The sequence below is a fragment of the Gorilla gorilla genome, chromosome 9, assembly GCF_029281585.2.
Source record: "Gorilla gorilla gorilla isolate KB3781 chromosome 9, NHGRI_mGorGor1-v2.1_pri, whole genome shotgun sequence".
NCBI classification, from domain to species: Eukaryota; Metazoa; Chordata; class Mammalia; order Primates; family Hominidae; genus Gorilla; species Gorilla gorilla.
The window spans coordinates 98,150,055-98,174,589 of NC_073233.2; the positions used below are offsets into that span (position 1 = coordinate 98,150,055).

At 37.4% G+C, this 24,535-nt stretch overlaps 1 long non-coding RNA gene and 1 pseudogene across 1 annotated transcript in view; both read left to right on the top strand.

The window, feature by feature from the left end:
- LOC109028810 (uncharacterized) overlaps positions 1-24,535 on the top strand; it is a 724,848-nt gene that overhangs the window by 50,362 nt on the left and 649,951 nt on the right. The gene's annotated exons all lie outside the window — the stretch shown is intronic.
- Positions 11,400-12,998, top strand: LOC101125264 (tubulin alpha-1B chain-like; annotated as a pseudogene).

Sequence of the window (24,535 nt, forward strand, 5' to 3'; positions counted from 1 at the left end):
AGAAAAAGAAAGAAAAAGAAAGAAGGAAAGAAAGAAAGAAAGAAAGAAAGAAAGAAAGAAAGAAAGAAAGAAAGAAAGAGAAAAAAAAATCCTGCAACTAGCTCAGTGTCTGCCCAAACTGCCACCCAGCTTTGTGCTTGAAACCCAGGGCCCTGGTGGCATAGGCAATGGAGGGAATCTCCTGGTCTGCGGGTTATGAAGACCATGGGAAAAGCATAGTATCTGGGCCACAGTACACCGTTCCTCCTGGTACAGTCTCACAGTTTCCCTTGGCTGGGGAAGGGAGATCCCCTGACCCCTTGCGCTTCCTGTGTGAGGTGACTCCCCACCCTGCTTCGGCTTGCCCTCCGTGGGCTGTACCTACTCTCCAACAGTTCCAATGAGATGAATCAAGTACCTCAGTTGGAAATGCAGAAATCAGCTGCCTTCTGCATCCATCTCACTGGTTGCTGCAGACAGGAACTGTTCCTATTCATCCATCTTGCCAGTCCAATCTCTTCTGTTTCTTCTTTCTTTTTTTTTTTTTTTTTGCAGTTGCAAGATTTAATAGAGTGAAATCAGAGCTCCCATACAAAGGGAGGGGACCCAAAGAGGGTAGCTGTTGCTGGCTCGAATCCCTGGGTTTATATCCCGATCATTGTTCCTCCTGCTGTGCTCTCAGGTGATAGGTGATTGGCTGTTCCTTTACCTCCTATGAATTCTCTGTGTCAGTGAAACCAATTCATATATATCTACCTCCACACTTTCACTAATCCCTTTCTTCTTGGAATATCTTCTTTTATTGCTCTTTGTGTTTTTTACTTTCATATGTATTTTCTGACTGCTTCTACTGATAAAAATCTCTCCTTTCTCTGAATTTTTTTCTCTACTTTCTGGGCTAATCACTTGATACTATATATTATTTCTATCATTTACTTTAATGTGTATAAGTTGAACCCCAAACTTAATTGCTAATAATTTGAAAACTTTATTGTAGTTCCAGCATCTAGGAGAGTATCTAGTAAGTTAATTGTAATTTTTTGTAACTGACTATAGGCCCAGCATTTGAATAGTATGTAATAATAAATATAACTCAAAAAAATTTATTGTTAATGATGATGGATAATATTTTGAGGACAGAAGTTGGGCAAAATAAACAGAAAATTTTGAGGAAAGCTAAGCATGTAGCATATCTTTAAGGATGAGGATAACTGAATTCACTTGAGATTCCTAATGGTTGATGAGGATACCTAGCAGTATATCAGCTTTAGCTGAATTGTTCCCTGATGCACATGAAGATGAGGGAAGAACATTTCAATGGATAGAATGGCATGACCAAAGGTTCAGAGGGTGGAAATATATGTGTACAGAAGATTTACTAATTTTATAATAGAGGAAATTGCTCACACCGTGTGGGGAACATTAGATGACTATTTCTTTAGTAGGGAAAAAGTAAAACTGTGCTTATGTGAAAAAAAAATGTTTTGTAGGAGCTGTTTTAAAAGATTTTTTCTAGCCGAGCACGGTGGCTCACGCCTGTAATCCCAGCACTTTGGGAGGTTAAGTCAGGTGGATCACCTGAGGTCAGGAGTTCAAGGCCAGCCAGAGCAACATGGTGAAACCTTGTCTCTACTAAAAATGCAAAAATTAGCCAGGCATGGTGGCGCACACTTGTAATTTCATCTACTCAGGAGGCTGAGGCAGGAGAATCACTTGAACCTGGGAGGCGGAGGTTGCAGTGAGCCGAGATTGCACCACTGCACCCTAGCCTGGGCAACAGCGAGACTCCATCGCAAAAAAAAAAAAAAAAAAAAAGAATTTTTCTTTCACTACCAACCTTCCTTTTTGAGGAGGTTTAAAAAATTGATCAACAGCTCTTTTAGGCTCCATGGGTGTAGGACCCTCTGAGTCATGCACGGGATATAATCTCCTGGTGTGCCATTTGCTAAGACCGTTGGAAAAGCGCAGTATTAGGGTGAGAGTGACCCGATTTTCCAGGTGCCGTCTGTCACCCCTTTCTTTGACTACACCATGGAATACTATGCAGCCATAAAAAATGATGAGTTCATGTCCTTTCTAGGGACATGGATGAAGCTGGAAACCATCATTCTCACCAAACTATCACAAGGACAAAAAACCAAACACCGTATGTTCTCACTCATAGGTGGGAATTGAACAATGAGAACACATGGACACAGGAAGGGGAACGTCACACACTGGGGCCTGTTGTGGGGTGGGGGGAGGAGGGAAGGATAGCATTAGGAGATATACCTGATGTTAAATGATGAGTTAATGGGTGCAGCACACCAACATGGCACATGTATACATATGTAACTAACCTGCATGTTGTGCACACGTACCCTAAAACTTAAAGTATAATTTAAAAAATTGATCTACAGAAGAATAGAATTAGAGTATTTGACAGTATTTAGCAAAGCAGGTAAATAAAACTACACAAACTGAAGAACAACAGGAACCAACTGTTCACATCTTTTGCCTGAATAGATTGATAAACTATTTCTTGATACATTTGTATTATAAATATTGTCACTTTATGCATCTAACTCAAAAAAATACCCCTATAATTTGAAATTTTTTTTCTTTCCTGGGATGTTGGTTTCTGATCCACATTGAACTAGAGAAGATTTAAAGAAGTGAAAATTTATGAAATTCAATACTTATAATAACAAATTCTTAAATTTGGGAATGAAAAGAGAGTCTATAGAGTAAATAATTGTGAAAGATTATTTTCTGTTTAACAGAAGTCTAGCACACAAAACAATACAAACTGGTTTCTTAATAATAAACTAATATCTTACTCTACTTTTAGAGGAAATTTGATACTCTCCATTTCTTGCCTCCCATAACATAATTTATTACATATCCTTTACATGTTATCACGTTAATGAGAGATGCTTGAGTATTAAGCTACACACTAAATAACTTGGTTGTGTTTTGTAATTGCTTTCTCAGTTTTTTGTTTTTATTTTGATTTGCCTTGATTTTGACTCCACTTACTTAAAATCATTCATTAGACTTTTGTTGCAGAACCTATTAAGTAATGAATGAGTGAATTATAGAAGGTAGGCAAGGAGGTTATTTTATTTTGTTTTTTAAGTGTGAGCTTGGGGGGTTCCAAGGCATTCAAATATTTATGCTGGCTTCTTTTCCACAGGCATAAAGTAGCTAAGATAGTTACCAATAAAAGCATTCACATCTTCTTAATATCTCTCCACTTTTATCTGTGGTTACCAATGAAACTATAATTTAGTTATTTTTATCAGTATCCTCTTTAATTTCTCATACTGTGGTCATAATCAAGGTTAAAACTGAAGAGGACAAAGCAGAGGAGCAAGGTACATGCGCCCTTAACAGTCTTTTTCCCAAAGTCAGCATGTTTTCCTTAGTGACCTGGTGACCTTCCTAATTTTTCATATTGGAGCACAAAATAGTATTGTTATAACATCATTTATGTCTATATGGCACTATCATTGTATCTTTGACTGAAGATTTATGAAATCAAATCATCACATCCAAGCCACTGGAATGGTGACAAAGTAATAGGTCGTTGGGACAATCTAAGACTTCCGTGGCAGACAAATTAAGTCTTCTGTTGTCACCTGCCTCTAAGTGTAAGTAAGGATGCTGGAAGGTAGGAAAAGGGCATAATTTCACCTTTTGACACAAACTCTCATTGCTAGCTGAGTAACATATTTTCTTCGAGTTGATTTTAGGAACTCTGGAAAGCACTGGAGATGTACATTACATTTTTTAGTGGTCTAGCTGATAGTAGTATGGTCTGAAAGGTTGAATGCATTGAATGCCCATTTAAAAGGAGCTAATGGTCCTAGAAAGATGGATCACTGTTTCTGGCTGAAATTACATTTTAATAGAATTTCAACAAAACAATATACATTTTAATAAGTTTCACAAAATGGCAACATTTTCAACATGCAAAAGAAATAGCGAGAATGGTGATAGTATTTAACTCAGCATATGTAACATGGAAGTTCTGGAATATTGTGACAAGGTACAGAATGTACAAGTGGTTACTGTCTTTACTATTATAGTAATAATGGAGGTGGTTTAACGATTTATAGTTAAGAGTCTTGGAAACATAGGATCTACACTATAAAAAAGATTATTCTATTCTTGGGGTGATAGTGGTAGGGAAGAAGGTAGGAAACAGACCATGAAGTAGGAGAGAGATGAATTGTGTATGTATTATCATGGAACACAGACTTTTGGTCTGAGAGCAATGCTTAATATATTCTATTCCCTCTGTGTTATCCCACTTATCTCTACGTATGTCTAGATTAGGAGTTGGCAAGCAGTTTTTAGGAAGGAACAGTTAGTAAACATTTTAGGCTTTCTGGGTCAAATAGTCTCTGTTTTAATTATTTAACTCTGCCACTGTAGCCATAGACAATATGTAATCAAATGCATATGGCTGTCTTTCAACATGACTTTACTTTTTTTTTTTTTTTTACTATACAGCTTTTATTTTATTTTATTTATTTTTTTACTTCTTTTTAAATTTTATTATTATACTTTAAGTTTTAGGGTACATGTGCACAACGTGCAGGTTTGTTACATATGTATACATGTGTCATGTTGGTGTGCTGCACCCATTAACTCGTCATTTAGCATTAGGTATATCTCCTAATGCTATCCCTCCCCCTCCCCCCACCCCACAACAGTCCCCGGTGTGTGATGTTCCCCTTCCTGTGTCCATGTGTTCTCATTGTTCAATTCCCATCTATGAGTGAGAACATGTGGTGTTTGGTTTTTTGTCCTTGTGATAGTTTGGTGAGAATGATGGTTTCCAGCTTCATCCATGTCCCTACAAAGGACATGAACTCATCATTTTTTATGGCTGCATAGTATTCCATGCTGTATATGTGCCACATTTTCTTAATCCAGTCTCTCGTTGTTGGACATTTAGGTTGGTTCCAAGTCTTTGCTATTGTGAATAGTGCCGCTATAAACATACGTGTGCATGTGTCTTTATAGCAGCATGATTTATAATCCTTTGGGTATATACCCAGTAAAGGGATGGCTGGGTCAAATGGTATTTCTAGTTCTAGATCCCTGAGGAATTGCCACACTGACTTCCACAATGGTTGAACTAGTTTACAGTCCCACCAACAGTGTAAAAGTTTTCCTGTTTGTCCACATCCTCTCCAGCACCTGTTGTTTCCTGACTTTTTAATGATTGCCATTCTAACTGGTGTGAGATGGTATCTCATTGTGGTTTTGATTTGCATTTCTCTGATGGCCAGTGATGATGAGCATTTTTTCATGTGTTTTTTGGCTGCATAAATGCAGCATATCTACAACTATCTGATCTTTTGACAAACCTGACAAAAACAAGCAATGGGGAAAGGATTCCCTATTTAATAAATGGTGCTGGGAAAACTGGCTAGCCATATGTAGAAAGCTGAAACTGGATCCCTTCCTTACATCTTATACAAAAATTAATTCAAGATGGATTAAAGACTTAAATGTTAGACCTAAAACCATAAAAACCCTAGAAGAAAACCTAGGCAATACCATTCAGGACATAGGCATGAGCAAGGACTTCATGTGTAAAACACCAAAAGCAATGGCAACAAAAGCCAAAATTGACAAATGGGATCTAATTAAACTAAAGAGCTTCTGCACAGTAAAAGAAACTACCGTCAGAGTGAACAGGCAGTCTATAGAATGGGAGAAAATTTTTGCAACCTACTCATCTGACAAAGGGCTAATATCCAGAATCTACAATGAACTCAAACAAATTTACAAGAAAAAACAAACAACCCCATCAAAAAGTGGGCGAAGGATATGAACAGACACTTCTCAAAAGAAGACTTTACTTTCAAAAGCAGGTTTGATTTGACCTGTAGGCTCTTGTTTGCTGCCCTATTGTCTAGATTCATAACAAGATCTTACCAAGTCAGATCTTGCCTGGACCATAACATTAACTTCCTATCTATGAAAAATATATTTGTATCTTCATTAATATATTCAAGAATTTTTATGTAATATCTAATGAATACCAGACATCAATCATGTCTTGCAGATACAGTGACAAAAAAAGATGACTTTTCCTCTAGGAGTTTTTGTCTATGACACAGATGATAAATAAATAATGAAGTGAGTAAATAAGATAATGAAAAATCATTTAAAGTGTATAAAGGAATTAAATACCATGATGTAAAAGGGGGTCACAGAGGCAGGAGCACAACTATTAATAGGGTGGTCAAGGAATGGTTACTTTAAGCCGAAACCTGAATGATGAAAAATAAGCGAGTCATATCACGAACCAGGAGAAGAACACTTTAGGAAAGTGTTCTGTTTCTCCGAGAACCCTAACTGATACATTATTCTCTTAACCAAATTTTAAGTGCATAATACAGTATTGTTAACTATAGGCATGATGTTGTACAGCAGATTTCTGAAACTCATTAATATTTCCTAAATGAAACTCTATGCTTGTTGATGTAACTCCCCATTTCCCCTTCTCCCAGCCTCTGGAAACCACCATTCCACTCTTTTACTGGACAAATTTGATGATTTTAGGTACTCACATAAATGAAATGATCCAGCATTTGTTCTTCTGAGACTGATTTATTTAACTTAGCATAATGTCCTTGATGTTTATCCATGTTATTGCATATTGCAGAATTTCCTTCTTTTTAAAGGCTGAATAATATCCATTACATGTATATACTACATTTTCTTTGTTTTTTCGTCTGTTAAGGGGCACTTAGGTTGTTTCCACATCTTGCCTATTGTGAATAGTGCTGCAGTGAACATTGGAGTATAAATATATCTATGAGATCTTGATTTCAATTCTTTAGGATAAATACCCTGAAGTGGGATTGCAGATCATATGGTGATTCTATTTTTAATTTTTGAGAAAACTCCATAATGTTTTCCATAATGGCTGCATAAGTTTGTGTTTCCATCAACAGTTTACAAGGGTTGTTATTTCTCTACATCCTCACCAACACTTTTATTTTATTTTATTTTGATAATAGACATTCTGACAGGTATCAGATGATACCTCATTGTGGTTTATATTTGCATTTCTCTGATGATTAATGACATTGAGCATCTTTTCATATAGCTGTTGGCCATTTGTATGTCTTTTTGGAAGAAATTTCTATTCAAGTCTTAAGCCCGTTTTAAAATCAAGTTATTAGTCTTTCTGCTATTGAGTTGTAGAAATTACTTACACATTTCAGATATTAACCATTCATCAGATACATAGTTTGCAAATATTTTCTATTTCATAGATTGCCTTTTCATTCTGTTAAATATTTCTTTTGATGTGCAGAAGATGTTTGTTCAATGTAGTCCCACTTGTCTATTTTTGCCTGTGATTTTGGTGCCATGTCCATGAAATCATTGCCAAGATTAATTTCATGTAGGTTTTCCCCTATATTATCATCTAAGAATTTACGGTTTCAGATCTTATGTGTGGCTTTTTAAACCATTGTGAGTTGCTTTTCTGTATAGCATAAGATATTGTTCAAATTTCATTCTTTTATATGTGAATATCCTGTTTTCCCAATACTATTTGTTGAAGAAACTACCTTTTCCCCATTGTGTATGCTTGGCACTATTGTTGAAGACTGTGTATTTATGGATTTATTTTTGAGTTCTGTACTCTCTTCCATTTGCCTTAGATAACGGTCTTTATGCCAGCACCATACTGTTTTACTTGCTGTAGTATTGTAATACATTTTGAGATCATGAAGTGTGATGCTCCAGCCTCGCTCTTCTTTCTCAAGATTGATATGACTATTTTGGGGTCTTCTGTGTTTCCTTATGAAATTTAGAGTGTTTTTTTCCATTTCTGTAAAAATACTATTGGGATTTTTGATGGAAATTATATTGAATCTGTAGATTACTTTGGATTATATGAACATTTTAACAAAATTAATTCTTCCAATCTGTGAACACAAAATATCTTTTCATTTGTTTGTGTCTTCTTTAATGTTGTTCATCAGTGTTTTGTAGCTTTCAGTGTATAAGTCTTTCATCACCTTAGTTAAGTTTATTCCTATTTTATTCTTTTTGATGCTATTGTAAATGGAATTGCTTTCTGAATTTTCTTTTCAGATAATTTATTTTTACTCTATAGATATATAATTAATTTTTATATATTTATTTTTTTAAAAAATTAATAGAGATGGGGTCGCTATATATTTCCCAGGCTAGACTTAAACTCCTGGGATCAAGCCATCCTTCACACTCAGCCTCCTGAGTAGCTGGGACTACAATATATGTTGATTTTGTATCCTTCAGCTTTACTAAATTTGTTTATTAGTTCTCCCAGTTTTTTGGTCGAGTCTTTAGGGTTTTCTAGATGTAAGATTATGTCATTAGCAAATGGGGACCATTTTACTTCTTCTTTTCTGATTTGGATGCCTTTTGTCTCTTTTTCTTGCCCAATTGCAGGAAAGTCTACCTAAGACATCTAGTACTATGTTAAATAGAAGTAACAAGAGAGGGCATTCTTGCTTTGTTCCTGATTGTAGAGCTTAAAACAACTTTCAGATTTTTTGCTGTTAACTGTGATGATAGCTGTGGACTCTTTATATATGGCCATTATTACATTGAAATAATTTTATTGTATGTCTAGTTTGTTGAGAGCTTTTACCATGGAAAGGTACTAAATTTTGCAAAGTGCTTTTTCTGCATCTGTTGAAATTATCATATGATTTTCATTTTTTCTTCTGTTAATTTAGAATATCACATTACTTGATTTTCATATGTTGAACCATCCATGTATCTCGGGGACAAATCCTTCATGGTCATGGTATATGACCCTTTTAATATGCTGTTGAATTCAATTTGTTAGTATTTTTAAACAATTTTCTTCTCTATATTGATTAGAGATATTTGCCTGTAGTTTTCTTTTTTTGAGGTGTTTTTGTCTGGCTTTGATATCAAGGTAATGCTGGCCTCATAAAATGAGTTCAGAAGTGTTTCCCCCTCTTCAAGTTTTTGGAAGACAGGCAATAGTGACTGCCAACCCAAACCTCCATCTCTGTTTTCACTCTTCCCTCTACAGCTACATTTTGCCAGGTCAGTGCGCTGAGACTGGCAAAACAGAAACCAGTCCACTTTGAAGTCTTTGAAGGAAAGTTGGGATGCTGGATGCATGGACCAACTCTTTTCCTCCTCAGGGAGTAGCTGGGAGCTGGAATTTTCCCTCTGGTCATGCCATTCTGAGCTGAGGGGCAAAGCTATGGCAACTATGCCCCACACTGCTGTTTTTGTTCTCCCCCAGTTGGCTAGATTATGCTCGTCCCATCAGGGCTCCAAGATTAGCAAGACAGAACCCAGTCCTCTGGGATGCTTCTATGGAAAAGTTGGGGCACTTATGTGTGAACCAATTCTTTTCCTTACCTGAGAGAAGTTAGGATCTGGGGGAGGGTGCCAGTGGTCTCTTTCCAATCAATCTTATGGCCCTATGTCAGGTGTGAGAATTTTGGTGGGAGGGTGTTCTGAATCTTCCTACTAGCTTCCATGAGTCTGGTTTTGTGTTTGCCCAGGGTACAAGAGCCTTTCAATTAGTTTCTCACAAAGGGTATCTGTCTGTGAATTGTTGCTGAATTGTTGTGTTCATAGGGGAAAAGATAGTCTAGAGCTTTCTACTTTGTCATCTTGCTGATATTACTCTTTATGTATATTTTTAAAATATTATTATGGCTGCTGGATAATGAATGAAAAGGGAGAAGCAAGAATGCAAGTAAGTAGATTACAAGTTTCTGCAATGGCTCAGATGAGAGATACTGAGAATGGTTATAGACAAGAGGTTGGATTTGATATGAATATTGGAAATAGAAAAATAGGAATTGCTAATGTATTGGATATGGCAGTCAGGGGAAGAGAAGAGTCAAAGATAACGCCCAGATTTTTAATTGAGTATCTGAGTGAGTTGTAGTAATAAGTATTGGGATTAAGAGGAGCAAGAGAGAAATGAATGGGGGTGTAATGAATCAAGAGTTCTGCTTTGGATAAGTTGAGTTTAGAATGCCAATGAAAATTTAAGGGGAAATACAAAATAGGAAATTGGATAAGTGTTTGTAGTTCATGGAGAAGTTCTGAGCTACACGTTTAATTTTTGGTGGTATCAGCGCATAGATGGTGTTTAAAATATTGGACCAGGCACCTATTTCTGTATTTACCCCTCCATTGTAAACAAATAAAAATACATATGAAACAATGGTTTACAGAAATTGGATGACTGACTCCTGAGAGAGGGAAAACGAACATGGTGAATTCTAGAATTGATACAGCTTACTATCTTAAGATAATATTTAGGATACAGTGGAGGGAGGAGAAATACAAACAGAGCCTGGCAGTTTCCCTGAGTCATGGAAGCTAAGTTGAGAATGCAGAAAGAAATTCACTGAGCAGCACACTAAAGAGAAGTGAGGTGATGAGAAAGAGCTCTAGAAATAAGGAAAGGTTTTCTTCTTGAGTCTTTAGCTGAATACACGTTATGCTTATATGTGAGAAAACTACCTGAGCCTGGAGAAACAGGCACAAATTCTTTGATATTTCTCTCTCCAGGAGGTAGAGCTTACAGTGGATAAACCTGGCAGATAGCATCTTAATCAAGTGATTGAAGTTAACATCATCAGTACTAGGATATGTTGATATCATGTACCTCCTGATATGATATGATGAGAAGTCCACTTATTCTTTGTGGTATTATTCCCAGAATTCTATAACACAGTGTAATCATAATAAGCCATCAGACAAACTTACAGTGGGGGCCATTTTACAAAATTCAATTCATGATCTGTGTTCTTCAGAAGTGTCAAAGTCATGAAAGACAAGGAAAAACTGAGGAGCTGTCACAGGTGGGGGGGATTAAAGAGATATAACAACTAAATTCACTGTGGTACAGGCATACTTTGAAGATATTGTGGGTTTGGTTCTAGACCACCGCAATAAAGCAAATTTCACAATAAACTGAGTCATATAATATTTTAGTTTCCCCGTGCATGTAAAAGTCATAACCTATTAAGTGTGCAATAGCATGATATTTAAAAAATCATATATATCATAATTACACATACTGTATTGCTAAAAATGTTAATGATTATTTGAGCCTTTACTGATGGAGAGGCTTGCCTCAATGTTGATGGCTACTGATTGATCAGGGTGGTGATTGCTGAAGGTTGGGGTGGCTGTGGCAATTTTTAACAAGACAACAGTGAAGTTTGCCTCATTGACTGATTCTTCCTTTCATGAAAAATTTCTCTGTTGCGTGTAATGCTGTTCGATAGCATTTTACCTAAGTAGGGCTTTTTTTTTTTTTTTTTTTTTTTCAAAATTGGAGTCAATCCTCTCAAACTCTGCTGCTGCTTTATCAACTAAGTTTATGGAACATTCCCAGTGCGTTACTTACCTCGACTCTTAGCTTGTTGGGGACGGTAACCGGGACCCAGTGTCTGCTTCTGTTGCCTTCGCCTCCTAATCCCTAGCCACTATGCGTGAGTGCATCTCCATCCACGTTGGCCAGGCTGGTGTCCAGATTGGCAATGTCTGCTGGGAGCTCTACTGCCTGGAACACGGCATCCAGCCCGATGGCCAGATGCCAAGTGACAAGACCACTGGGGGAGGAGATGACTCCTTCAACACCTTCAGTGAGACGGGTGCTGGCAAGAATGTGCCCTGGGCTGTGTTTGTAGACTTGGAACCCATGGTCATTGATGAAGTTCGCACTGTCACCTACCGCCAGCTCTTCCACCCTGACCGGCTCATCACAGGCAAGGAAGATGCTGCCAATAACTATGCCCGAGGGCACTACACCATTGGCAAGGAGATCATTGACCTTGTGTTGGACCGAATTCGCAAGCTGGCTAACCAGTGCACTGGTTTTCAGGGCTTCTTGGTTTTCCACAGCTTTAGTGGGGGAACTGGTTCTGGGTTCACCTCCCTGCTCATGGAACGTCTCTCAGTTTATTATGGCAAGAAGTCCAAGCTGCAGTTCTCCAATTACCCAGCGCCCCAGGTTTCCACAGCTGTAGTTGAGCCCTACAACTCCATCCTCACCACCCACATCACCCTGGAGCACTCTGATTGTGCCTTCATGGTAGACAATGAGGCCATCTATGACATCTGTCGTAGAAACCTCAATATCGAGCGCCCAACCTACACTAACCTTAACCGCCTTATTAGCTAGATTGTGTCCTCTATCACTGCTTCCCTGAGATTTGATGGAGCCCTGAATGTTGACCTGACAGAATTCCAGACCAACCTGGTGCCCTACCCCCACAGCCACTTCCCTCTGGCCACATATGCCCCTGTCATCTCTGCTGAGAAAGCCTACCATGAACAGCTTTCTGTAGTAGAGATCACCAATGCTTGCTTTGAGCCAGCCAACCAGATGGTGAAATGTGACCCTCGCCATGGTAAATACATGGCTTGCTGCCTATTGTACCATGGTGATGTGGTTCCCAAAGATGTCAGTGCTGCCATTGCCACCATCAAGACCAAGCGTAGCATCCAGTTTGTAGATTGGTGCCCCACTGGCTTCAAGGTTGGCATCAACTACCAGTCTCCCACTGTGGTGCCTGGTGGAGACCTGGCCATGGTACAGAGTGCATGCTGAGCAACACCACAGCCATTGCTGAGGCCTGGGCTCGCCTGGACCACAAGTTTGACCTGATGTATGCCAAGCGTGCCTTTGTTCACTGGTACGTGGGTGAGGGGATGGAGGAAGGCGAGTTTTCAGAGGCCCATGAAGACATGGCTGCCCTTGAGAAGGATTATGAGGAGGTTGGTGTGGATTCTGTTGAAGGAGAGGGTGAGGAAGAAAGAGAGGAATACTAATCCATTCCTTTTGGCCCTGCAGCATGTCGTGCTCCCAGAATTTCAGCTTCAGCTTAGCTGACAGACATTAAAGCTTTCTGGTTAGATTTTCACTTGGTGATCATGTCTTTTCCATGTGTACCTGTAATGTTTTTCCATCATGTCTCAAAGTAAAGTCATTAACATAAAAAAAAGTTCATGGAATATTTTAGATCGTTTTTTGGCATTTCAACAATGTTCACAGCATCTTCACTAAGAGTCGATTTTGTCTCAAGAAACCACTTTTTTTTTTTTTGCCATCCAGAGGAATAAGCTTCTCATCCATTCAAGTTTCATTATGAGATTGCAGTGATTCAGTCACATCTTCAGGCTCCACTTCTAATTGTAGTTCACTTGCTATTTCCACATCTGCAGTTACTTCCTCTAATAATGTCTTGAATACTCAAAGTCATCAACTTCTTCAAACTCCTGTTACGGTTGACATTTTGACCTTCTCTCATAAATCACTAATGCTCTTAATGACATCTTAGAATGGTTAATTATTTCCCAAAGTTTTTCAACTTGTTTTGTCAAGATCCATCAGAAGATTCACAATTTATATGGAAGCTACAGCCTTATGAAATGTACTGCTGAACAAATGAGACTTGAAAATTGAAATTTCTCTTTGATCTATGGGCTACAGAGTGGATACTGAGTTTGCAGGTATAAAAATAACATTAATCTTCTTGCATCTCTCCATGAGAGTTCTTGTTTGACTAGGTGCACTATCAATGAGCAGTAATATTTTGAAAGCAATCTTTTTTATAAGCAGTAAGTCTCAACAATGGACTGAAAACATTTAGTAAATCATGCTATAAGCAGATGTGCTATCATCTAGGCTTTGTTGTTTCATTTATAGAGCACAGGTAGAGTAAATTTAAGGGCTCTAGGATTTTCAAAATGAAATGGTAATGAGGATTAGTGGCAACTTAAAGTCACCAACTGCTTTAGCCCCTAACAAAACAGTGAGCCTGTCTTTTGAAGCTTTGAAGTTAGGCATTAACTTCTCTCTAGCTATGAAAGTCCTAGATGGGATCCTCTTCCGTTATAAGGCTGTTTGGTCTACACTGATTATTTTTTGTTTATTGTAGCCACCTTCATCAATAATTTTAGGTAGATCTTCTGGATAACTTGCTGAAGCTTCTCCATCAGCACTTGCTGTTTCACCTTGCATTTTTATGTTATGGTGATGGCTTCTTTCCTTACGTCTCATTAGTCAACCTTTGCTAGCCTCCAACCTTTTTTTTTTTCTATACTTTAAGTTTTAGGGTACATGTGCACAATGTGCCAGTTAGTTACATATGTATACATGTGCCATGTTGGTGTGCTGAACCCAGTAACTCGTCATTTAACATTAGGTATATCTCCAAATGCTGTCTCTCCCCCTTCCCCCCACCCCACAACAGGCCCCGGTGTGTGATGCTCCCCTTCCTGTGTCCATGTGTTCTCATTGTTCAATTCCCACCTATGAATGAGAACATGCGGTGTTTGGTTTTTTGCCCTTGTGATAGTTTGCTGAGAATGATGGTTTCCAGCTTCATCCATGTCTCTACAAAGGACATGAACTCATCATTTTTTATGGCTGCATAGTATTCCATGGTGTATATGTACCACATAACGGCTAGCTTCCAACCTTTCTCCTGCAGCTTCCTCACATCTCTTTGCCTTCTTGGAATTAAAGAGAGTTTGTGTCTTGCTCTGGATTAGGTTTTGAATTAAAGGAATGTTGTGGCTGGTTTGATCTCCTATTTAGACCACTGAAAGTTTCTCCATATTAGCAATAAGGCTGTATTGCTTTCTTATCACTCATGTGTTCACTAATTTCTTTCAATAACTTCTCCTTTCACAACTTGGCTAACTCTTTGGCACAAGAGGACAATCTTTTGGCCTATCTCAAACATGCCTTCCTCATAAGCTTAATCATTTCTAGCTTTTGATTTAAAATGATAGTTATGTGACTCTAACTTGAACACTTAGAGGCCATAGTAGGGTTATTCATTGGCCTAATTTTAATATTGTATCGTAGGGAATAGGGAGGCCTGAAGAGAGGGAGAGAGAGATGAAGGAACGGCTGGTTGATGGAGCCAGTCAGAATGTACATAACATTTACCTGTTAAGTTCACTATCTTTTATGGGCATAGTTCGTGGTGCCACAAAACAATTATGATAGTAATATCAAATATTACTGATCACAGGTCACCATAACAGATATACTAATAATGATAAAGTTGGAAATATTTCAAAAATTACCAAAATGTGATACAGACACATGAATTGAGCACATGCTGTTGGAAAAATGAAACTGATAGAGTTGCTCAATACAGGATTGCCGCAAGCCCTCAATTTGTAAAATACACGGTATCTGTGCAGCACAATAAAGTGAAGCGCAACAAAACGAGGTGTAGCTGTGTCCTAGAACATAAATATTTGCTTTAGTGGAAAAGGTGGAGAAACTAAAACAATTTTGTAGTTTAGTTCAGTGGTCCCCAACCTTTTTGGCACCAGGGACTGGTTTCGTGGAAGACAATTTTTCCAGACTCAGGCCAGGGTGGAATTATTTTGGAATGATTCAAGTGCATTACATTTATTGCATACTTTATTTATATTATTATTACATCATAATATATAATGAAATAATTACATATGTCACCATAATGTGGAATCAGTAGGAGCCCTAAGCTTGTTTTCCTGCAAATAGATGGTTTTATCTGGGGGTGATGGGAGACAGTGACAGATCATCAAGCATTAGAATCCCAGGAATGTGCAACCTAGATCCATTGCATGTGCATTTCACAATAGGGTTCAAACTCCTATGTGAATCTAATGCCACCATTGATCTGATAGGAGGTGGAGCTCAGGAGGTAATGCCAGAGATGAGGGATAGCTGTAAATACAGATGAAGCTTTGCCTTCTCAACTGCTGCTCACCTCCTGCTGTGCGTCCCGGTTCCTAACAGGCCATGGATGGGTACCAGTCCATGACCCAGGGGTTGGAGACCCCTGCTTTAGTTAATGGTAGTGTATGGTTTTTATATTCTTACTTTTAATAATTATACTTTGGTTATGTGAGATATTAACATTAAGGGGACGTTGGATAAAGAGCATATGAGAATTTACTATCTTTGTAACTTTTCTTTAAGTCTAAAATTACCTCACCATGATTTTTTTCTTTAATAAAGCAATATTGAGACTTTAGAAGCAATAGAGCAAGGCATTGATATTTCACTGGTGGGAGCCACTGTAATTTCCCACAGGACAAAAAGGTCAATGATATTCATTTGGTCTCTTAATATAAAAGTACTGGGGACCTATAGCGGGCCAAGCATTATACTATGACTAGGTTATAGAAGTAAATGAAAGATATATGCTCTTTCAGTTGGCAAGGGGGTTTATGAGTGTTATATCCACAGGTAGAGGGAGGCTGAGAAGGTTTGGATTTGTGATAATAAAATCGGGCTGGAGTCTCTGCTACAAATATCTTTGTATCATCTTCAAAGTTGATGTGTCCTGGGAAAACCAAGTTTTCATGAAAAAGTAAGGTTTATAATGGAAATGCTTTAAATCAGTAATGTTTGTACATTTTTTAAAACTCGTATTTGATGGTCATATGTGTTGTAAGCTTTTTTCAATGCCGGAGTGTTTCTGGCTTGATAGAGTAGGTACTGTAGGTATTAGGGCAGGCTTGCTAACATCCTCAGGTATGTGCTGAATATTCTCAATGTATTTGTCAGTATTAATGTTGTGAAATCAATATCTGTGTGTATTCTGTGCCACTTTCAATATTCCTTTTCTATATCTCCTATTAAGAAAAACAAGAGAACTACTTTTCTGTCTTTATTCCTTTGTGAATAGTAATATTTAAAGGGATTATTACAGATATTAAAATAAGTAGACTGAATATTGAATGAGTGAGAAAAGAGGTATTTATGAGATTTGTATGCTTCTGGCATCCTCCTGGGATTTTTTTTTGCCAGCTGCATAGCCTGTAAATATTTAATATTTTCCAGATATTATCCTCAGAGCCTCAATCTATTAACTCAAGTGCATGCTACAAAAACATATTTGTATACTATTGACAGTACATGAAAAGAGGAAAGAAAGAAAATGAAATGATTTTTCTATCAAGTACCATGATTTAGTCACTTCTGTGTTCTCTATGGATTTAGCTCAGTGCTTGGCAATACTGGTAGGTGCTAAATTCAATTTTGTTGAAGTGAGTGAGTAAATGAATATATTAACCATTGTTTCATTTAAAGGGTGTAAAGCATAATAACCTTTTCTTTTGTGTCAGAGAATGTTTTCCACAAAGCCACCAGGGTACCTGGTGCTGTTCATCTATTTCAGAAATGTTTCTTCTATACCAGTAGATGGCAGTCCTTCTTCACGTCCTATCTTTCTTTTAAAGAAAAAAAGGATGAAAGAGATTGAAAAAGAAAGAGATGAAAATGGAAACAGATAAAGATAGATTTTTAAATTCAGCACATTGTGTTTATTTAATTTTTATGAATGGATTTTAAAAAATTAACTGTTAAGAAGCAGGGAAAGTTAAAATGCGTCTTAAGTTAATTGGAAATAAACCATCAAACGCAATTGACTTTGTGCTAGCTCATCAAATTTCATACCAATGAATTACATTTTGATTAAATGTCACTGTGTATTTCTTTCTGAAAATAAGCTTATCAATAGCCACATGGCCTGTGTGATTTTCAACGTAAATGTCAGCCAGTTTCTTGCCATGCTGGACACTCAAATGATGCAGACTTCAGTTTAAGTTTGGGGGCTCCACTTTGTTATCAGCCTGGTACCTTGGAGAGTATTTAGGGAAACCCTCAAACTATTTTTCTCACCAAAACGTTTAAAATTTGTTGAGGAGCTCAGAATGCTGCAGATATCTGGACAATTGCATGCCCTCGCACTGAAGCATAGGATGGAAAACCGACCCAACAGGAGCTCATTATACATTTCCACAGAGATTCCCAATATGTGAAACATGCCGATGCATTCATATTGCATCTCCACTACAGTAGTTGCTAGGGAGCAAACTGAGATCACCAGTTTCATTTCCTTTGGAAAGTATCTTTATTTGAAACCTAAATCATGGGTTCCAGAATAATTTCCTCAACCTCTTCCCCTGATTACATTCATCATTTTTCCATCTACTTCAGCCCTGTCACACTGACCCTACTCCAATGAGAAAAAACATGACTAAAGCCCAGGGAACAACTCAGAATTTCAAATACTGGGTTTAGTTTCCAGTGGATTTCTTTTTTGTATTCTCTTACTTTTGTGTTCTAGAATTTGCCAACAGCTGAAAGGACCACAACCTTAAATGTGTTCTAATCTACAGCCATTGTTAACCACAGAATTTAGGACATGATAAAAACACAGGTTCCTTGTATAGGGGTAGCTTCTCACATATTTCTCATGAAATTTATTCTCTAAAAATAAATTGCTATATGGATAGTTTGACTAACTTTATATTATACTCAGGCTCTGTATTTTTATTTTGCTTTAGTATTTGGGGGATGTATAAAACCAACTACATACAATTGCACACACACACACAAATTGCAAAAGACACAGCAAGACACTTTATGTTTACTGTGATTATATATGTCTTCCTTTGACGTAACTGGAAATAACAGTCAGAATGCACACAATTCAACCACTGAAGCTACATACTTAATAATTTTTAATGTTTGTGTATGTGTTTCCCCATTAGGCTTTGAGACAGATGAGGGCAGAAAAGCTTTCACATTAGTTTATTTATGCAATCATGCTTTTACTAATCATTTATTGTATGCTTAACATATGACAAACTGGGGATAAAATAATGAATAAGACAAAGACTCTGTCTTTATGAAACTTAAAGTATGTAAAGGTAAAGCAGACACATAAAAAAAGGTTAGTAAATCAGACTCCATGATGAAAATACTAATTGGCTGTAGTGAAGGAGCAAAATATAATGAGTGTCTTTCTATCTATGGGGATGTAAGGAGGAGTGATGGAAAGCTTTATTAGAGAGAGACTTGAACTCCTTTGGAACGTGTACAAGAGTTCATTAGGTCAACTGTGAGGTAGAATTTTCTACACAGAAGGACTAATATGAGAATTACAGAAGGTTATACATAGCATGTTTTATTTGAAAACTGAAATTAGTTGCTGTGGAGTAGTACATTACAGTAGTACTGTAAATGTAGGGATGTTGTCAAGGAATCTTTGTATATCGTACCAAGGAATTTGAACTTTATTGTCTGGGTACTTGGAGTCAGTCAGATATATGTTTTCTGTAGGGCTCTGACAAGATCGCATTTACCTTTTTGAAATTTCACTCTGTTAGAGGTGTAATGGATAGACTGAGGAGTAGGAATTTCACAACAAGATCAGCTTGGAGACTTTGCAGTATTTTAGGCAAGAGATAATGAGGGGCCTGACTTCAGTAGAATAAGATGAATCCAGAAGAAACAACAACAAGCTGAGTTTTATATAGGTTTAGATTGAGGTGCCCATTGGGCTTCTATAGAAGAGATATATGACAGCATTTGTTATCAAGGGAAAGCTCTAAATTAGAACTGTGGCCTTGGGATCTATCAGCATGTGAGTGGTAACTGAAGCCCTGGATATGTATGAGATCACCTAGTGAGGATAAGAAGAGAAAAGAAAAAAAGAAGAAAAAATAAAAGAAGAAAGGACAAGACATTGAAAAATATAGCATTTGAGGTATAAATAAGATACAAAGGAGCTCTGAGATTAAAAATATAAAAATAGCAGAAAGAGAAGAAGGATAGAATGGACATAGAGAAACCAAAGTAGGAACAAGCAGTCAAAATGTCAAATGCAGCAAACAGGCACAGTAGGTTAAACATTGACTGGAGTCCATTAAATTTGGCAATTAGTAAGTAATAACGATCTTTTCCAGAGTGGTTTATATGGAGTGTTAGGTTAGAAGTCAGGTGATAGAAGGTTGAAAAGGAATGGAAAGAGAAGGAAGAGAAGATAAGTATGTAGATTTTTCTTTCAAAGAGTTTCTGTATGAAGGGAAGAAGAAAGAACTATCACCAGCATGTAGCACAAGCCCTAGCACTGAGTGGGTGTTAATGTACACTTGTGGAATTGAATTTATCAAGTACACTTTGTCATCACTACAATGTCATCACTACCTCACACTACAAAGTGTGATCCATGTAACACCCAGAAATATTCGTCTTCTATACTGATATGAGTTTTAGGATGCAAACCTGTATAATCAGGTAAAACAGCTAGTGTGTAGTTTGGTGAAAGGTTAAACCTTACGGTCATCTAAGGGGAAGGAAAGTGGAATTTATAGCTCTACCTTTAAGAATTCTCCTCAAGCTCACCAGATAGATGGGGTTTTTCCTTGTCTTAGTTTGGTGCTACAGGTTGCGAGCAGGATAATTCCATGGGCCATCTAAAGCAGGACTGAGGATGTGAAGACTAGCTGACAGTGAAGAGGAACTATTAACTCATAAATTGTGAGAACTGGGAGTTTTCAGAGATTATCTGGCTACAAGTTATTCAAAACCTTATTTTTGTTTTCTTAATGGAATCTCCTTTTACCAAACACATTAGTATGTGTAATCCGAATGTATGATACTGACAAAAGGGTAAGACAATTAATATAAATTTATGCTATATATTTATTTTTATAACTGTTAAATATTTTGAACATAACAAAACAATGAGTCTGTTTTGATGAACACAAGTGTCTAAAATTCTAAATTTGGTTGCTAGAGATGACAGTTGCAATTACGTTAGCCTTAGTATCCAATTTATTTCTGTATTTTGCTTTGTTGGTACTGTTCAGAGAAAATCCTGAATCATACAAGTTAATTTTTTAAAATAGTAACTACTTTTAAAAACAGATTATTATGAAATCTTAGGACACTCATCAAATAAGCTATCAAGAATGATAGGGACTCTTAATGCTTGTCTATTCATCCAGGGTTATAATTACGACTATTAAGAAGCACCTGCTAGGCCAGGCGTGGTGGCTCACGCCTGTAATCCCAGCAGTTTGGGAGGCCGAGGCGGGTGGATCATGAGGTCAGGAGATCGAGACCATCCTGGCCAACACGGTGAAACCCTGTCTCTACTAAAAATATAAAAAATTAGCCGGGCGTGGTGGCAGGCGCCTATGGTCCCAGCTACTCAGGAGGTTGACGCAGGAGAGTGGGGTGAACCCAGGAGGCAGAGGTTGTAGTGAGCTGAGATCGCGCCACTGCACTCCAGCCTGGGCGACAGAGTGAGACTCCATCTCAAAATAAAACAAAACAAAGAAACAAAAAAACCAAGAAGCACCTGCTAAATGTATTGCAGTTTGAGGTTTAGATTTAACTTAATAAATACTCACCCTTCCAAAAATTTTTTATTGAATGATTATTCTACAATAGAATACATATACAAATATGAATAAAGACTCAGTCTGTGTCTTTAAGACACAGAAATTTACAATAAATATGAAAAAATTAAACATAGAAGCAATAAAAAATAAAAGGTGGAATGACAGAAGCATGCAATAATGTAATGACTACAGTGGAGAAACAAAAAAGAAAGCAGATCTATCTGTGAGACTGCAGAAGAGAATTATATGCAGCTTCACAGAGGTGACACTTGCACTGTTGTGAAGAGTGTATAGGTGTTTACTAGGTTGAGAAAGTTAGAATATTAGAATATTAGTAGGTAATAAAAGATATGTTGTGTAAGTGATTGCAGAAGTCTTCCATTATGTAACAATTGCTGGTATTCTTGTCAGGTATACAAAAGTGAATCAACAAACAACCAATTCTTATACAGTAATCATAAAACCATAGTATGATATTATTCAATATGATGTATTATGCATTTACTTGTACAGATTATAGAGGGATCTCAAAAGCTTCTGGAAAATGAAATTAAAAGATAAAAATTAAAAAAATCTTAAATGTTCTCAGCATAAGCTTCATCAGGCTCAAGACACTTTTGTAAATAATGATGGCAGCTATTTAGTCCATCCTTAGAAAACCGAGAGTCTTGGAACATAACTATGTCAATGCAGTCTTCTTTACATTATTAAATAAAGAACAATGGATGCTCTTTTTAGATTTTTTAAGATTAGGAAACAAAAAGAAGTCAGAATGAGCCAAATCAGTACTGTAAAGTAGATCTCTAATGATTTCTCATTAAAAATCTCACAAAATTGCTCTTATTTCATGAAAAGAATGAGCAGGAGCATTGTCGTGGTGGAAAAGGACACTCTGATGAAGTTTTCCCAAATATTTTTCTGCTATCTAAGCTTTATCTAAGTTTCTCAAAACACTATTACAATAAGCAGATCTTATCATTCTTTGAACCTCTGGAAAGCAGCAAGCAAAATGTCCTGAGCATCCAAAAACACTGTTGCTGTGACTTTTGCTCTTGACCAGCCTGCTTGTGCTTTGACTGGACTAATTCCACCTCTTGGTACCCATTGCTTTGATTGTGCTTTGTCTTGGGGATCATACTGGTAAAGCCGTGTTTCATCTCCTGTTACGATTCTTCAAAGAAATGTGATATGGTTTGACTCTGTGTCCCCACCCAAATCTCACCTTGAATTGTAATAATCCCCACATGTCATGGGAGGTACTCAGTGGGAGATAACAAAATCATGGTGGGGGCCTTTCCCATGCTGTTCTTGTGATAGTGAATGAGTTTCATGAGATCTGGTGGTTTTATAAACCCTGCACATACTTTCTTGCCTGCTGCCATGTAAGATGTGACTTTGTTCCTCATTCGCCTTCAGTGAATCAATTAAACCTCTTTCCTTTATAAATTACCCAGCCTAAGGTATGTCTTTATTAGTAGCATGAGAAGAGACTATACAGAATGCTTCTGGATCTTGATCTCACTTGTATAAAATTTCCATTGAAAGCTCTGCTCTTATCTGCAAATGATCTGGGTACAAAGGTTTTGGCACTTATCAAGTGGAAACTTAGCTCAACTTTAATCCTACAGTCAGAATTGTGTGAGTGGAACTAGTTGAGATGTCTGTAGTGTTGGCTATTGTTTCTGCGGTTAGTGGTTGGTCCTCTTGAAACAGGGCACAGACAAGACAAACTTTTTTTTTTCTTGAAATGTGGATGGTCTGCAACTTTGGGCTTTATCTTCAACATCATTTTGTCCCTTCTTACAAGTTATCCACTTGTAAACTGCTGATTTCTTTGGGTGCATTTTCCCTATAAGCTTTTTGTGAAAAAAGCATTAATGATTTCACCATTTTTCCATGCAAGCGTTACCATAAATTTGTTGTTTGTTTTAGCAGAATTCATAGGGGCTCTTTCAAATTGATGTCTTAACTTTCTTAGTGCCGTAAACAAGATCTTGTTCAGCCATGTTATAACAAGTTAGTATAAGCTGATTTCGGTGCAAAAAGTTTTGAAATTCTTTCTTCCTCCCTCCCTCCCTCCCCCCCCCTCCCTCCCTCCCTCCCTCCCTCCCTCCCTCCCTCCCTCCTTCCTTCCTTCCTTCCTTCCTTCCTTCCTTCCTTCCTTCCTTCCTTCCTTCCTTCCTTTCTTCCATCCTTGTCTTGTTCTGATATCTAGGCTGGAGTGCAGTGGCTGATCTCAGCTCACTGCAACCTCTGCCTCCCCGGCTCAAGTGATTCTCCTGCCTCAGCCTCTTGAGTAACTGGGATTGCAGGTGCCTGCTATCACACCCAGCTAATTTTCATATTTTTAGTAGAGATGGGGTTTCACCATGTTGGCCAGGCTGGTCTCAAACTCCTGACTTCAAGTAATCCGCCAACCTCAGCCTCCTAAAGTGCGGGGATTACAAGTGTGAGCCACCCTGCTCAGACTCATGCATAGTTTCTTCATAGTGTGTTTTCCATGAACATTTTGAAGACGCCTCGTACTACACCATAAAGAAAACAAAGCAGGAAAACTCAAGCCCGATGGTTTGAGTATGTTGCTGAGTGCTTTAGTAGAATAACCTACATGTGAACAGACATACAGGCCTGAATTTAAATAAAAGGCCAGTGTCACAGTACAAGCATTATATATAGCTAATGATATATTTACACTAAGTTCAGATATATTAAATATGAGAGCAGGTTAATCTTCATTTTCAAAGTTTATACAAAAACACATTAATACACTGGAGATCAGCAACAAGTGAAACTTTGGCTTGTAACATTTTCATGTTTGCTTATTCATTTCTTATTTAAGTATTTTAAAATACATTTAAACATTTAAAGATATATTTGTATACCCATGTTTATGGCAGTATTATTCACAATAGCCAAAAAGTGGGACCAACTCCAATTTCTAACAGTGGATGAATAAACAAAATGTGGTATATACATACAATGGACTATTATTCAGCCTTAAAAGGGAAGGAAATTCTGACCCATGCTACAACATGGATTAATCTTAGGACATTATGCTAAATGAAATAAACTAATCATAAAAAGACAAATATTTTATGATTCCACTTATGTGAGGTACTAGAGTAGTCAATACAAATTGAAACAAATTAGAATATTTGCCAGAGGCTGAGGATGAAGGGAAATAGGGTGTTGTTGTTTAATGGTTATAGTTTCACTTTTGCAAGATGAAAAAGTTTTGGAGATTGGTGCACAGCAACATGAATATGTTTAACACTACTGAACTGTACACTTAAAATGGTTGTTGGTAAATTTTATGTTCTGTGTATTTTAT